This window comes from Mustela erminea, chromosome 5 (genome assembly GCF_009829155.1).
Source record: "Mustela erminea isolate mMusErm1 chromosome 5, mMusErm1.Pri, whole genome shotgun sequence".
Taxonomy (NCBI): Eukaryota; Metazoa; Chordata; class Mammalia; order Carnivora; family Mustelidae; genus Mustela; species Mustela erminea.
In genome coordinates this window covers 83,176,424-83,192,153 of record NC_045618.1, presented here as the reverse complement: position 1 = coordinate 83,192,153, position 15,730 = coordinate 83,176,424, and the positions used below count along the sequence as shown (strand labels likewise).

Genomic DNA, 15,730 nt, shown 5'->3' with positions numbered 1-15,730 from the left:
ATATCCTGAGACCAAATTGAGACTAGGTGAAAATTCATTTTCTTTATCGTGCTTCTCAGAAGCTAGGCTTCTGTTACTAAGTTTTCTCCTAAATAATAGTTTAAGATTCATAACTCTTTAATCCCCACAGTTGACTGGCCTCAAAATGATTATTTAACAAAACAGAAAATGGGACTGAGGAGGGTGATAAAGAGAAAGGCAGACAAATAACTCTCAGAAACACATTCCTGTCTGTCAAAGGGAGACAGAGCAGCGATGTGGGCATGGAGGACCACAGAGTCCATCAGACTGTCCCAGCACGCTCTGGAATGTCACTGACCCACCTGGAGCTCGGCCAATCATCCCACCTGGTAGACTACCCTCTGTTTTCTCATGTTGCTAAATGTTACCCAACACTTTCCCTATTTTATCTCTATTGTGCCAAGATCGGAAGATAATTGCACCCATCTTTTTAAAAGCCTACTCTAATCAGGTTGTTTTGGTAAAGCCAGTAAGAAATAACCATGCCAGAGTCATCTTAATTAGAAGCTAAGGTCTATGCATTTGCAGCTGGCTGGTCTGGAGCTGGTTTAACATGACTCAAGTCCTAGCCTCCAACCCCATGCTAATAACATCACTGAGGTTCCCTTGGTCATCACTCAGAAGCGTTTCTTCCAGGTGAGGTGAAAAACATATCCAACAGGGATGGTTTCATGAATTCCACATGACACATTCCCCTACCAAATACATTTGTCTCATGACCCACCCAACTCACCCTTTTCTCTAATTTTCCCACATTGTATCTTGTTCTAAATGCCAGGAATCCATGCCAAGTAATTCCTTTTGCCCTTTCTCAAATATTTAGGGTATCAGTTTGTCTGCTCTTTCTCCTTTTCTGCATTTCCGTAAACCTGAGAGGTGCTTTGTTAAAATACTGCAGTCTTTTAACACAGATGTTACTTCAGCCTCACTTTTTTCAGTTAAGCTTCCCACCTGTTTAAAACATCACTCCCCAAGTCCCTCTTTCTGGAAGACTGCCCACGGCTCAGAATACATAAGAAATTCTTATCTGACTTGAGGTTAACCATAGATCCCTACAGATGTGTACAGTAAATCTATGAGCAGAAAGAAGGGTAGAGTGTGTTAGAACTGAAGTCCTAATTCTTGATGTTCTCATAATTAAAGGCAGTGAAAAATTAAGATACTCTTTCTTGGCCAGATGGACTTACAGAAATATCATGTAAAGAACCTCAGAATATCAGAGTCTAGATTGCTGATAATTGTGAGATGAAATAGCATTTTATACTGTTCAGTAGTATTTACTATTAAGTTTGGACTTGAGTGGTTTTATCTGTAAACTGGTTGGTGGAGAAAATTAAGTCAGAAAGTAAATTATTTTGGAGACAACTGATTAAATCCAAGAGGACCAAGAGTATAAGATGTTATTTGAATATAACCAGTTATATTCTATTTATCATCTTCTCTTCCTCCAAAAAACAAGCAAACAAAACAATGTGTGTCTATGTGATTGCATGGGTATCTCAACACAAAAGGTTAGTCTCAGCCAAAGAGTATTAAATACACTGTGTGACAGCTTTCCTAACGGAACCATGATTACAGAGTTAGCTGAAATCCATGAGATGCAGATTAGGTAAATCCATGGGACCCAAGTGAACCTTTCTGGATGATCTCTCTGCAGAGCCTAGCCAGAGAGCAAAACCAAGACTGTCTGACACAGAGGAAACAGAGGTCCTGTCAAGGCTTCCCTCTGGGTCTCCTCTGAATTCTATCCCTACCTCACCGATTTTCATGTGTTGTACCTTTTCTCAACTATTTTCTCGCCAGTGCTAAAAAGTTTCATGCATCATAATAGAAACCTGGAAAGTCTTTGTAATTTTATAATAAAAAGCTAAACACTCCACCCTCTTAGGGAGCTCTTAGCTTTCCACCTCTCCTCCTGCTTAGACGTGTAGCCACAAAAATACAGACAGAAATCATAAAGGCAAATGATTCTGGAGTCCATCCAATTCTTGATAACTTTGTCCCCTGCTGTTTCTCCACCTCTCTCAGCCCCTTGACATGAGTACTGGCACTCATGTCAGTGTTCTGTGTCGTGGACGGTGAATGTCCTGTGTACTATCCCCCTATTAGGAGACGCTCTCCTTAGAAAGACCAACTAAGTGCCACTCAATATACCGAACCAGACAATGTGCAGGAGAACTCAGATCTGGGTGCAAAATATGACTAATATCTGATGCTAATTTTTAGAAGCTCTGCGAGAGCCCTTTGAAATTGTGTGAATGAAGGAAAATGAGGTGACATACATACCAACATAGAAAAATGGGGGAAAATACAAAATTATATTTATTTTATAATACAGATCAAGTTCTAGCATAACAAACACTGGGCACTCATTCACTTTTCTAACACATATTTATTAAGTGCCTACTCTGTGTAAAACACCCTGATGGACATTGTTGGGAATAAAAAAAACAAATATCACTGCAGCAAAAATTTCAGCAGAATATAAAGCATGTCTCAGCACTGGCCTACTCGACTCAAGTAATTTTAATAGTCGAAAAATTTTGACAATCAATAAAAGAGTTGGACTATTCTCCTGGATTTTTCTGTGAAATGTATTCTGCCTGTATCAGAATTCTGTGTGTATCCAAATTTGTTCTTATTTGTAGTATTTAACCCATCTGTGTTTGTTTCTCTAATATTCTGAGTTCACACTGACTTACTTTGAGAGTCCAAGATGAGTATAAAACTCAGATTTCCATCATGACACAATCCAATGCTATCATTGCATTATATAAAAGCACATTTTACACACATCCAACTCAGAGCTACAGGCTGAACTGCACACCCTTGGAAGGTGCACACCTCTAGCCTTTGCTGTTCAAACTCCTGCCGAAGTATCTTACCTGCTCAGTCTCTCTCCTGTCATTTTCGACCACCAATTTCCTAGCGGTCCCTTTCTGCCCCTTCTTCCACTATCTTTCTCTGCCTCCCACCAAGCTCTGTAGGGGCACACTGAGTGGGACTCAGTCAACAGGCCCCAGTCTTCCCAGGCCACCCCCTTAATTGTATCCCTTGGGATGGGTTCCTTGACATATTCATATCTGACCCATGTTTTGAGAATCTGCAAACTCTTCACTAAGGCCAAGCCAGGATTCGACACCCAGAAGGAAACCTGGCTGTGCAACGTGAGAGAGAACAGAATGCGCGCAGCCTTGGTACCACCCGATGACCACCAACAGCACACTTCCCACTTTCAAATCATTTGCATTTTAAAAGTTCCTTAATGAAGTGCTTCTTAAAAATCTTACTTTCAAACTTTCTGAAGCATCAATCTCTTTAAAGACCAAGCAGCGCCGTCAAAGTACATGCAAACGCACACTTTCAGGTTTGTAGAAAATGAGTTGCTAGGGCCTTCAGCTGGTTAACACATATTTGAAGATTCTAGTCACAAGGAAAATTCACCTTCGAGTCTTGCAAATAGCTACCCTCTCATGACAGGTTAAGAATGCCTGTTATTTCTTTGATTTTCCCACCTATTTCTCTCTACAACAAGCCCGGTTTGGTTAAACACAAACTGAGGGTGATGACTGTCACCCTCCAGCAAGTCCTGTTATTTGGAGCAGGAATAAGACAAGAGAGCCTTCTTTGCATCAGGGATGGGACCAGAAGCCCGCAATACAGTAGGAAATGGGAAATGGTGTCGGCCTTCTGGTGTTGAAAGCCTAGGGGGTCATTTTGTATAGAATTCCATGATTTTTAGACCAAACTGAAATGGAAACCTATTTCTCTAAGAGGGTAAAGGGGAACATGTACAACAGGAAGTAAACGCCATGTTGTCACAAGTGTGTGGAGTGGTGCTGATTCTGGTCATTGTACAGATAAGGAAACTGAGGGTCAAAGAAGGCAAGTGACTTGCCTAAGGCAAGAATTGGTGTAGTTAGAGCCCAAACCCATATCTCAGCCCACAGTTGGGTTTCTCTCAGTGCACCACACTGACCTCTAGAAATAATATTTTCAGAAGCATGCCATCTAACCCAGATGAAGGAAAAGTAACAATTCTTCCCAGCCCTACAGTCTTGGCACTGGGGTAAAATTTTCTAAGCTCTCAATCTTTCCCCTTTAGTGTTTTCTGTTCATTTTTCTCAAAGGAGATCTTTGATAAGGCTAGATGGTTAGCAAGGAACAAACACCTTTTTTTTTTCCCCCCCCCACAAGCCAAAATCACTGTAAACTTCATTTGTAACTCATGGAAAATTTCAACCAAAAATGTAAGGCAGTTACATGCTGGAATTTCTAACCAATTTCTAGCCAATTCTAACAGAGCCTCAATTACAGATAAATCTGACTCAGTTTAATCACAGAGAAGATGGCCCTTGGTTCTAAGGAGTTCAGCCAAGGACCTCAACTACTTATTTCTTTTCGTTGTTAGAGTGTGTGTGTGTGTGTGTCTATACCCTCAAAAGGCTTCTCATTTCTCAGTGGACAAAGAAATCAACACGATGTCTGACTTCATCTAGATCAAATTAGCTGCCTTCAGACAGGGACGCACTGAAGGTCATCAAAAAAGTGAACTATGTTCAGTATATTTATGGAAAAATTGTTCAGTCTTTGCTGTTGAATCTTTTAAACCTTTATTAAAATGTATTTACCTCTTTTATAGTATTCCAAGATTCAAAATTTCACTGAATGATCTCATTTGAACAATACTAGCTGAAACAACACATTTTGTAACTTCTGTCTCAGGTCATCAACTGGGACAACACGGAGGGGGTAGCATTTAAGACTGCAGGTCAGCAGAGGTTTCCTGTCTCCTTGTTCCACTAGCAGGTCTGAGGGGGAATCACATTTCTCCATTAATAGCGAAAAGTTTTAGAATAATCTGGCTTAACTTCTCAAAACAGGCTACATGCTTTGGAGCCAATCTTCACATTAACAATGGCTACCAACGAGTTATCGTAATCCTCTTACCCTACACACAAGGAAGCTTCATTTAGACTCCAATAACTGGAAAAATTAGAACTCCATTTTGAAGCCAAAACATGCATTGAGATTTTACATGTATATTTACCAACGTATATATTTAGTCTCTGTTTCTGGTTAATTCATACACACGTAGTTCCTATATGAAATGCCTAATTTAGATTTTTACACAAGAGCAGTAAAATGCAATTTACCTTCCCTAACCACCTATCTGGGCACTTAATGTACCACTCCAGACCAGAAGCTCAAGATAAAAGGCCACGGAGTTAAAAGAGGTGCTTTGGATTCTACCACCTGACACGTTTACCTGTGTTCCTACCCACAACATCTAACACCGTGTAAGTAATTGACAGAAGGGAGGATTTGGCGTGTGCTTTTAGGAAAAAAGATTGAAGAGAAAATGAAATGGTTTAAGGCAGTTTTAACTCTGATGGCACAAGAAAACTCTAACACTGAAATGTTTTATGAAATACTTAAGCTTCTTTTCTAAAGGTTGAATGGGATGACTTTAGAATATAAAAATATTCCTGATAAAATTATCCCAGAATAAAAGTAAAAGGCTGTTGGTTGGAAAGACACACACACACACACACACACACACACACACAGAGAGAGAGAGAGAGAGAGAGAGAGAGAGCATGGAATGGTATTATCTGAAATTGACTAGGTGGGAAGTTCTATTCTGAACTCAGTATCATGTAGAAAGGATAAATTGAGCTGATTCATCATCTCCAAATACTGTTAACAATAGTTTCAACTGGGAAAAGAGAAGCCCGGGAAGACCCCTGCTTCTCACAGTGGGAAAGAGTTTCCTCCAACTAATCCAGAGCGTGAGCTCAGTTGTTCCCTGCTGGTTTATACAAAGAAGTAATCAACTAATGTTAGGGCAAAACAAGATTGAAATGCATACCATCAAAGTCTAATAAAAACAGGAATGAATAAGAGAATTGGGAATAAATAGGAACAAATAACAGGTCGATATTTATTGAGCACTTACTATGTGCCAGGCAGTTACTCAATTCTTACAACAAAACTATGCTATTAGATTCCCAAACTATTTCGTTTATAGATGGGAAAACTGAAGTATAGACCAGCTTGAGTACTCATACAACTGTGCACACTTTCACAGCGCTGAAGCTGGGGATCCTCCCGGAGAGTAGGACTGCCCCCACAGCATTGCTCACTTACTCTAATGGAGGTCTTAGTTCAAGTACCCCAATCCTCCAGAGGCACCGAATGAGCAAATCAGGTCAATTTTATCTGCCTCGGAATCCCCAAAGAGGACCTGAGATGATCACACCTTAGAATTTAGGATTATGATAGCTTAATGCTTTAACCGTAAGTTTCTCATATCTAGTATTATAAATAGTGATACTGAACATTTGGATGATAACTATCTACTAGCTATTCCTCTAATAACTTATGTAGTCATTTAGTCTTCACGAATTTCCCTCTTGTACAGATGAAGAGGCTGAAGCCTAAAGGAGTTATGTAATTTATTCAAGGTCATAAAGCCACTGAATAGATATTAAGTAGTTTTGTTCCAGAGCCGAAGCTCTGAGCTCCTACACGGCCTTTCTCAGCAGAGGTCTTCCCATGAGGTTTCCAGAAAGAAAAACAAAGGACAGTAACGTCCACTGTGGCCCATTCTTGTTTCCCAAGCTGCTGTGAGGAGCCCAGGAGGTGCGACGCAGCTTCACCCAGTCCTATCACAGTTGCCGCCGCTCTAGACGAGTCCCCACGCTCTGTGCTCTCTCTTTTCAGTCCCCCCTTTTTCTCCTGCTTTCTTGATCACTGTTTGTCCTTTGCCTTTTTCTTCTCTTTCCTCTTCTCCTAGTCCCCCCTTCTTTCGGCGTCCTGTCCCCTTTCCTTCATGCTATTCCCCCCCCTTCCTCTCCTCTTCTCTTTCCCTGTTCGTCTTTCTTTGCTCTACAGCTTTCAGTCTCCCCTGACCTAATTAATTGGAGCTAATTAATCTCTTTTAATAAACATTTCCTGACATGTCCATAAAGTTTTGAGGCTGCTCAAAAAGGGACTGTTCTTTGACACTGAAGTACAGAGTTGAAAATGCTGTTATAATCCTATATTTAGATTAGTTCTAACTACTTTCCGGATGAGTGAGACCTCCTTGCAAATCAAATATCTAGAACAAGAACGCATGTAGCAAGATGGGAGTGTTTATGATATATGCTTGATTAATATCCAAAATATATAAAGAACTTAAAGAATTCAACACCAAAAAACCAAACAATCTAAATTAAAAACAGGCAGCGGACCTACGTAGACATTTTCCAAAGAAGAAATACATATGATCAACAGACATAGGAAAAGATGCTCAACATTACTAACAAGGAAATGCAAATCAAAACCACAAGTAATATCGCTTCACCCCAAGTCAGAAGGGCTAGTATCAAAACGACAAGAAATAACAAGTGTTGGTGAAGATGTGGAGAAAAGGGAATCCTACTGGTAGGAATGCAAATTGGTGCAACCACTGTGGGAAACAGAATGAATTTCCTCAAAAAATTAAAATTAGACGGCACCTGGGTGTCTCAGTCATTAAATGTCTGCCTTCAGTTCAGGTCATGATCCCAGGGTCCTGGGATGGAGCCCGCATCAAGTTCCCTGCTCTGTGGGAAACCTGCTTCTCCTTCTCCCATTCCCCCTACTTGTGTCCCCTCTCTCGCTGTGTCTCTCTCCGTCAAATAAATGAATAAAATCTTTAATTAAAAATATTAAAATTAGAAATACCATATAAACCAGTAATTCCACTACTGATTCTTTGGGTATTTATCCAAAGAAAACAAAAAAACTAATTCAAAAAGAGGTATGTACCTCTATGTTTATTTGTTTATTGTAACATTATTTACAATAGCCAAGATAGGAAACAACACAAGTGTTCACCGATAGATGAACAATTAAAGGAGATGTGGTACATATATGTATATCTAAGACTATCCCTCAGCCATAAAAAGGCTGACAACATGCATAATGTAGGGGGCATTTGTGACAACATGGATGGATGTTGGGGGCATTATGCTAAGTAAAATAACTCAGACAGAGAAAGACAAATATCATATGATTTCACTCATATGTAAAATTAACAAACAAACAAACAAACCAAAAACAGACCCATAAATACAGAGAACAAACTGGTGGTTGCCAGAGGAAAAGGGTTGGGTGCCTGGGCAAAATGAGTGAAGGGGAGTGGGAGATAACATTTATTACTTCTATTTATGGAATGAATAGGTCACAGGGATGAAAGGTACAGCACAGGGAATAGAGTCAATAGTATTATAAAGCATTGTATGGTGACAGATGGGAGCTACACTTGTGGTGAGCAGAGCGTAATTAGGTATGGACTGGTTGAATCACTGTGCTGTACACCAGAAACTAATGTAATATTGTGTGTCAACTATCCTTCAACTAAAAAAAAAAAAAAAAAAGTCATGGAGACAAAAAGCCAGCACAGGGAATATAGTCAACAATATGCAACAATGTTGTATGGTGACAACGCTGACTATATTTATCTTGGTGAGCATTGAGCAGTAATGTACAGAATTGCTGAATCACTGTATTGTACACCTGAAAATAATATAACATTGTATGTCATTTACATACTTCAGTAATAAATTTTTAAAAAGAAGAAAATTGCCACCTTTCTACCAAAGAATTTCAGGGTGGTGAGTCAGGAAAGAATAGAAATTCAGCCACTACCCTATCATTAGAGCCAAGAAGGCAGAAAGCAGTATTATCTAAATGCATGTGATTGGAAAGGAGAAAAGTTTGCATTAACAAGTCTACAAAAGGCCCTTAGAACCCATTTAGTTCAATGCTCCCCATTTTACAGGTGAGGAAACTGAGGCTCAGCAAGGTTAAGTACTCGACTGATAACCCGCATCCAGTAGGTAGTCAAGTCAGAAGAACTCAGGGGCTGTGTATTCAAAACAGAGCTTGAATTTTTAAGTTTTCAGAGACATCTTTCTGACAAAATTCTTAGAACTCAAAAAAAAAAAAAAAAGGACAGAAATAGAGCTTTTAAAACTAACACAAAATTTCAGAGTAGTATTGGTTTGGTTAATCGTATATACTATCTAAATTGGGTAGCATTAAGTGAGGTCAAGTAAAGACTAAATTGTCTTTTGTTCAAACTCTAAGTGTACGTACATATACATGTGCACATGTGTATTAGGTTCTTTACTCAAAAAATATTGAGAGCTTACTGTGTATCAGAAATTGTATTCAGGCCTGGAACTCAAGTATATAAACAACACAGACTCCTCTCTTACAGAATTCAGAGCACAGTAATATAAAGTGCGATATGTGTGATAACATAGATCAGCAGTTGCCAAACTTTTAGAACTCCTTTACACTATTAGGAATTATTAAGGGCCCCAAAGAACTTTTGTTTCTGTTGGTTTATAACCATAAATATTCATTTTAGAAATTTAAAAAATATTTATTAATCCCTTAAAATAATCTATTACACACATGTTAACATAACACACTGTTATGAAAAATAACTGTGTTTTCAAAATGTTAGCTGTATGCAAATCTGGTTAACGTCTGGCATGATACAGACAGCTGGATTCCCATTTTCTACTTCTGCATTTAATCTACTGAAATATCATATGTCATATAGCCTCTGGAAAACTCTACAATACACAGTATGAGAGTGAAAAAGGCAAACATCATTTCAGTATTAACTGAAAATAGTTGATCTTGTGGGCCTGCTGAAAGGATCTTGGGAACCTCTGCTGTAGATGATCCCAATGTTTAGGAGTCAATGGAAAGACATTTATCTCAGTCTTGGGGCATCAGGGAGGGCTTCTAGGAGGAAATCACAACTAAGCTGAGCCACGAAAGATACGTGTAAATGATTCAGAAAAAAGAAATAAAAGGGCACTGGGAGGAAAAGAGAAAAACATTCCTGGCAGATAAAGTCTGAGAGAGGACAGCTCATTCTGAGAACACTGAGTAGCTGAGCATGGCTCACACTCCAGAGTCAGAGAGGGAAAAACTGGGAAATGAGATTGGACGGTCTGACAAGGACAGGACCACACAGAACATACTCTGGAGTCAGGACTTTATCCTGAGGATAAGGTGGTGGTCACTGGATTTCTGAAGCAGTGGAGAGAGTAGATGGCTGAGTGGAAGGTTGAGACCAGAGAAGCCAGTTAAAAGGCTGCTACACTATACCCTGAAGTAGCTGGTGAGGGCTGGACTCGGGCAGCAGCAGTGGGACATGGAGGAACTGTGAGAGGCCACAGAGAGAGACAAGTTACAATGGACAGGACCAACTGGATGTGAGGGAGGAGAAATTTGTTAGAATCCAAAATGACTGCCAACTTCATGTTACTTGGAGGTACCATTCTCTGAAAGATGCAGTAAAAAATTCAGAAGGAAGAAACCGCTTACAGGCAGATGATGAGCATAGTATTAGATATGAGCTGGCATTCTGAACTCAGTTGAGGTGTGGAACAAGAAAGGAGGCAGCATACAGCTGGTGCTGGAGGCCATAAGCATGGATAAGAGAACCTAGGGACAGTGTATAGGGGCATATCTAACTAGGACACGCCGAGTGCAATGCACTCAACTTGCTTCACTCCAGAAGACACTTCCGTGCCTGTCTTAGTGATTCTCAACCCTGGCCCTATCTTTTTTTTTTTTTTTTTTAAAGTTTTTATTTATTTATTTGACAGAGAGAGATCACAAGTAGGCAAAGAGGCAGGCAGAGAGAGAGGAGGAAGCAGGCTCGAGCCCCTGCTGAGCAGAGAGCCCGATGCGGGGCTCGATCCCAGGACCCTGAGATCATGACCTGAGCCGAAGGCAGCGGCTTAACCCACTGAGCCACCCAGGCGCCTCCAACCCTGGCCCTATCTTAAAATCAACTGGGAAACACACCAAATTCAGAGAAGGAGAATCGGCTTCAAAGTCTCTGAGGGCTACAACAATAAAAAGCCAACAGCCATGAGGCACTAGGAACATGTTAGCATTGATCTCTGAAAAAGGTACTTGCTGCCCCTTTGCAACAAGCTTGCAAGATCTGGTATAACCAGGAGACAGGAGGTTCTCATAGAAGTACTCTGGACTGGGGGATGCAGGTCTTGTTTGCAAAATGAGGGTACCGAGCTCAACAATTTCTCACGCCTTTCTGACTGCTCACATCTGTGGCTCTTGCATAGAGAGCCTCCCTCAAAGCTATACATGTTCATATGATTCACCTTCTCTCTTCTAGTTAGAAAGGAAACTCATCTTGCTGACCTTCACACACTCTCCCAGTGTCTCCCGCTCCACTTGCCATGTCTGTCCTTCAAGATTGAGTTCAAATGTCTCCTTCCCAACAGAGGACCCCAACCTATTACTGCCTTTCCAAGATACTTTCTTAACCTTTCCATCTTTAACAATCAGGGCTTTGAGGGATAATTCTCAACCTCCTGGAGGCCCTTCCTTTTTCTTCCTGTAATATATTATAATGACCCTTCCTCTGATTAAAGAGTGCTGTGGGAATTGTTATTTATAAGCACATAATTATAAATAAATAGTATAAATATGTATAAATACAAATTATAAATAAATTAGTACATATTATTTATAAGGTTGTTGTGTGACAATATTATAAACTAGAAGCTTGTTTTTATTTGTCTGAACACACATTCATAGCATAAATCCCCCTACACAAACTTCCTAAAATGTCAAGAAGTGCATTAACTAAAATTATTGGGCCAATTAGAAAAGAATTATCTCTAATACAATATAAGAATCATCTGTCAAGACGGGAGGCCCAGAGTCTCACAGAGAAGAGAGATGTAAAATTCTAGGGCAACCAGCACAGTTCCCAAGAAGAGAGAGAAAAGTTCTTAATCATCGTGGGTTGGGGTCTGAAGTGTCATAATGACCAAGACAGCTGAAAGTGAGAAGGGAAAACAGGGTGGTGACATTTGATCCCCAAAGGCAGAATGTAGGGCTAAGACCAGAGAACCCAGCTAAAAGACTGCTGCGGTACACCATGCAGTCAGTGAGGCTGTACAGAGGCAGCAGCAGGGGATCTGGAGGAAACGTGCCAGTTTGCATCAGAGTGGCCTATATGGGGGAGGCCGCTACTTAGTAACAACAACAGTCACAGGAGCTAACATTTTTTGAATGGGTACTACAGAGCAGGCGCTAATCTCGCCTCTTTACACGTTTTAACACATTTAACAGTCACAGCTCTTATGTGGAAGAGAACACTTTTAACCCTAGGAGGAAGAAACTGGGACAAGGCCAAGCCACTTGGTGGAGACAACCTCATATTCTTAGCTACTCTACTCTGCTGCCATCTAGCACCACAGAAGCCCCCCCGCCCATTACTACAGAGGGTTCCAGAACTCTCTTCCCACCAAATGTACCTGCTCTGTTGCCAAATAGTTCTATTACTTTGCTGAATATTCCTCTTTTTTGACACCTTGAGCAAGGCTACTACTACTCTTGGAGTTCTTGCCAGCTCAACTTCCCTCATATAAATGTGTCTCCAAAAAGAGGAATGGGCACAATGTAATTTTTCATGAGTCCTGTATCCTATGAAGAAGGCCCTGGTCAACAGTCTCTTGAATACAAGGGCATGCACCAAACAATATAAAACCAAAGATGTAGTAAGTCTAGGATAAGGAAAAGGGCTTTAATTAGACTTTGTTTTAGAAGGGTACAAACAGTCTTCCCTTTGGTATAGAAAATAAAGAAAACAAAACAAAAATACTTTTGTTAATTCAACTTATCAGCTTTACTTCTATAAGGTAATGGGCTGTATCTAGTAGGAAAAAAAGGGAATACCAGATTGTCAATTGTGACATACACCTTCCTCTGTTTGCCTCTCTCTCTCTCTCTCTCTCTTTCACACACACACAACTTTCAAGTGTTGTTGTGCTGAATAAAGTCTCCAGACAAATCAGAAATACCAGAGCACCACCTCTGAGCGGCACCTCTCCAGAGCATTAAAAAAGAAAATACCAACAGCTTCCTTTATTCCTAGATAAATAATGAAGGCAAATGGTAAAGCCACTAGCTTCTCAAAAAATAGTGCACATGACTGAATCAAAATGAGAGATGGAAAGCACATGGTCCTGAGCTTACAGGCAGCATCTTTCCTGGATAAAGTTGCTTATTTGCCATGCAAAATTCAGGCCAATCGTCTTTATATAGTCATATCCACAGCCTCAGCCACAGTCTGACATCATGAGTGACCTTGACACAGAACCCACACTCTTGGAATGATTTTTTCCCCATGCTGTCTGAACAGCACAAAAGCAGTGCTGACAGGTAATTTTAAGACATCACAATAGCGAGTCTGCCAAGGTGAATGTTTCCTATCTGCTTCATTTAGCTGACCTCATTTGCTATAATTTGAGGCTAATCCCTATCTAATTCTTACTGGGTTACTTGCTTGTTTACTATCACCATTGTCACTGGTCTCTTGCCATCTTACAAACTCTAGCCCGGCCCCAGATTCCTGTAGGATGTCTGGTTCTTGTCATATCACAGTGCTGGGACGGCAGCAGGAATACCGACATACCTTCAGGCTCACTGATGCCATGGCCTCCCCTTCACTTACTATTAGGATCTTTGGAGGACCAGTCACCCAGCATCCCGAGGAAAAGAAAGCCAGCCATGTGGAAGGGATACCCTCCACTGTGTACTTTACTGAGAAACAGCTGCTCAGTCCTATCGCGTCATAATCAATCCCATGCAATCTCAAAACTAAGAAGTATCTTGCAGGTCAACCAACCACCTCACCTTCTTTATGAACATTTACTTTTCAAAACTGAGGCTTGAGAAGTTAAATTTCCAAGGTGACCATACTACTTAGTGGCAGAATAAAGATTCTTATTCTTGTTCTTCCTACTAAAGCTGATGCTGATTACCTGGATTCATAGACAAAATCACACAAATGACAAGACTAGTATTTATGTAGCCTTTAGCGTTTACAGTGACCCTTTGTTCTTTTTCACAGAATAATCTATGCAACAGCAATGATAACTAATTAATTAATATTCCATTTTAAATATTAGGAGATTAAACACAAAACTTTTAAAGGCTTATCCAAGTTTTCATAACTAAAAAGGTGGGGGGTTGTAAACTGAGCCAAACTTCCTGCCTGCAAGCACTATACCCTTGAGTAAATGACCAACTTCTTTATGCCTCTCTGTCCTCACTGGTAAAATGGGGATACAACGGAAGAGCGTCTGTTTCAAAGAGGGATTTTTCTTCTTGAGAATTAATATGCAATGATGTGTTGAATGAATAAACCTTTTAGTACCTTGCCTAAACATTTTGTAAGTGGGCCATAAATATCAAGATTTTGTTTTGTTACCTTTCCAAAGAAATGCAGGGGCATGACTTCAGGCTTAAGGATAGAGAAGAATTCACTAATATTCCAGGAACTTTTTTAGTTGAATAAAAAAAAAAAAAATGCAACACTTGATTTTCATCATCACAGAAATACTTCCTGAAAAATGTAGTTAGGCACTTTAACTATCTTGACACAACAAGATATTATTTAATCATAACCCTTCCATGCTAAGAAAATAACAAAAAACTACTTTCGTTTCATGTGTGAAACTATAAACCAAAAAACTGCACCTCTTCTTTATATATTTTAGAGGCCAAAAACTAGATGCAGTAACCGGATGTAGCCTCACGGTGGCGCTACATCATCGTGATAAAGCCTCAAACCCTTTAAGGCTCTGCAGAAACCAAAGCGATGCAGGACTGAAACATTCCTAATGTATGAGCCAGGAAAGGAATTTGTTCTGGATCCCCACAGTTCTTTTCTACCAACCTTGAGCAATGACCTTGGCATAGTGTCTCAACGAATCCACTGGCAATGTTAACGCACAGGTTTTTCCGGGCATTGTGACAAAATATACACAAAAGATTATTATCCTTAAAAAAAAAAATGTGGCTTGATCTTTAATGATGTTATATTCTCAATTTGGATTTGGGCAACAGAGTTTGCATATAAGATAACATTTACCTTTGCCCCATTCACCCACTGTGTATCTTAATTTCATATGTACCTTGGAACCACTTGTTAAACTCCTTTACATCTCTCAGCCCCAAACTCAGCTTGAAATCTCAACTCTTTTGATCCTTTTCCTCCAATCCCTTTAAGAAGCCAAACATTTTCACTGATTTGTCCTTTATAACATCTCCCACCTCTGTCTCTCTATTTCCTCAGCGGCTTCCAAACCCACACAGTTCAAATCCTTTTACATGACCAGGCTATTTGTAATAACCTTCAAAATTAGCCTTCGGGCACTAACTCCCAACCTTGACTGCACATCCTAATTGTTTGAGGAGCTCTTAAAATTACCCGCCTGTTGCGATCCTGATTTAGTTAGTCTGGGGTGGACCCGGAGGTTGGGATTTTTTTTCAAATCTCTCCAGTAATGATAATAAGCATCCATAACAGAGAACCACTTTGCAAGTGGCGTATCAAGGCAAGTGTGCCACAATCAGATGAACCTTCTTAAACCATACCAATTCTCTGGGCCAAAAATTTTAAGGGTTTCTCATTTTCACAAAGACTGCAAACTGGTGACTTGAAGGCCAAGTCTAACTTACATATGTGTTTTTACTTGGCCTGTTTTAAAATTGTTCAGACCCAACATTTTAAAAATTGGGAGAGGTTATATAAAACCCAGATTTTCTACTGTTTTAAGACTTGTAAGATCTTGCCACACAGGGTGGCTTCTGGTCTAGAGGATAAAGT

General features: G+C 40.1%; 1 protein-coding gene across 5 annotated transcripts in view; it reads right to left on the bottom strand.

The window, feature by feature from the left end:
- Window positions 1-15,730, bottom strand: part of AKAP6 (A-kinase anchoring protein 6) — a 521,710-nt gene that overhangs the window by 233,300 nt on the left and 272,680 nt on the right. The window lies entirely within an intron of this gene.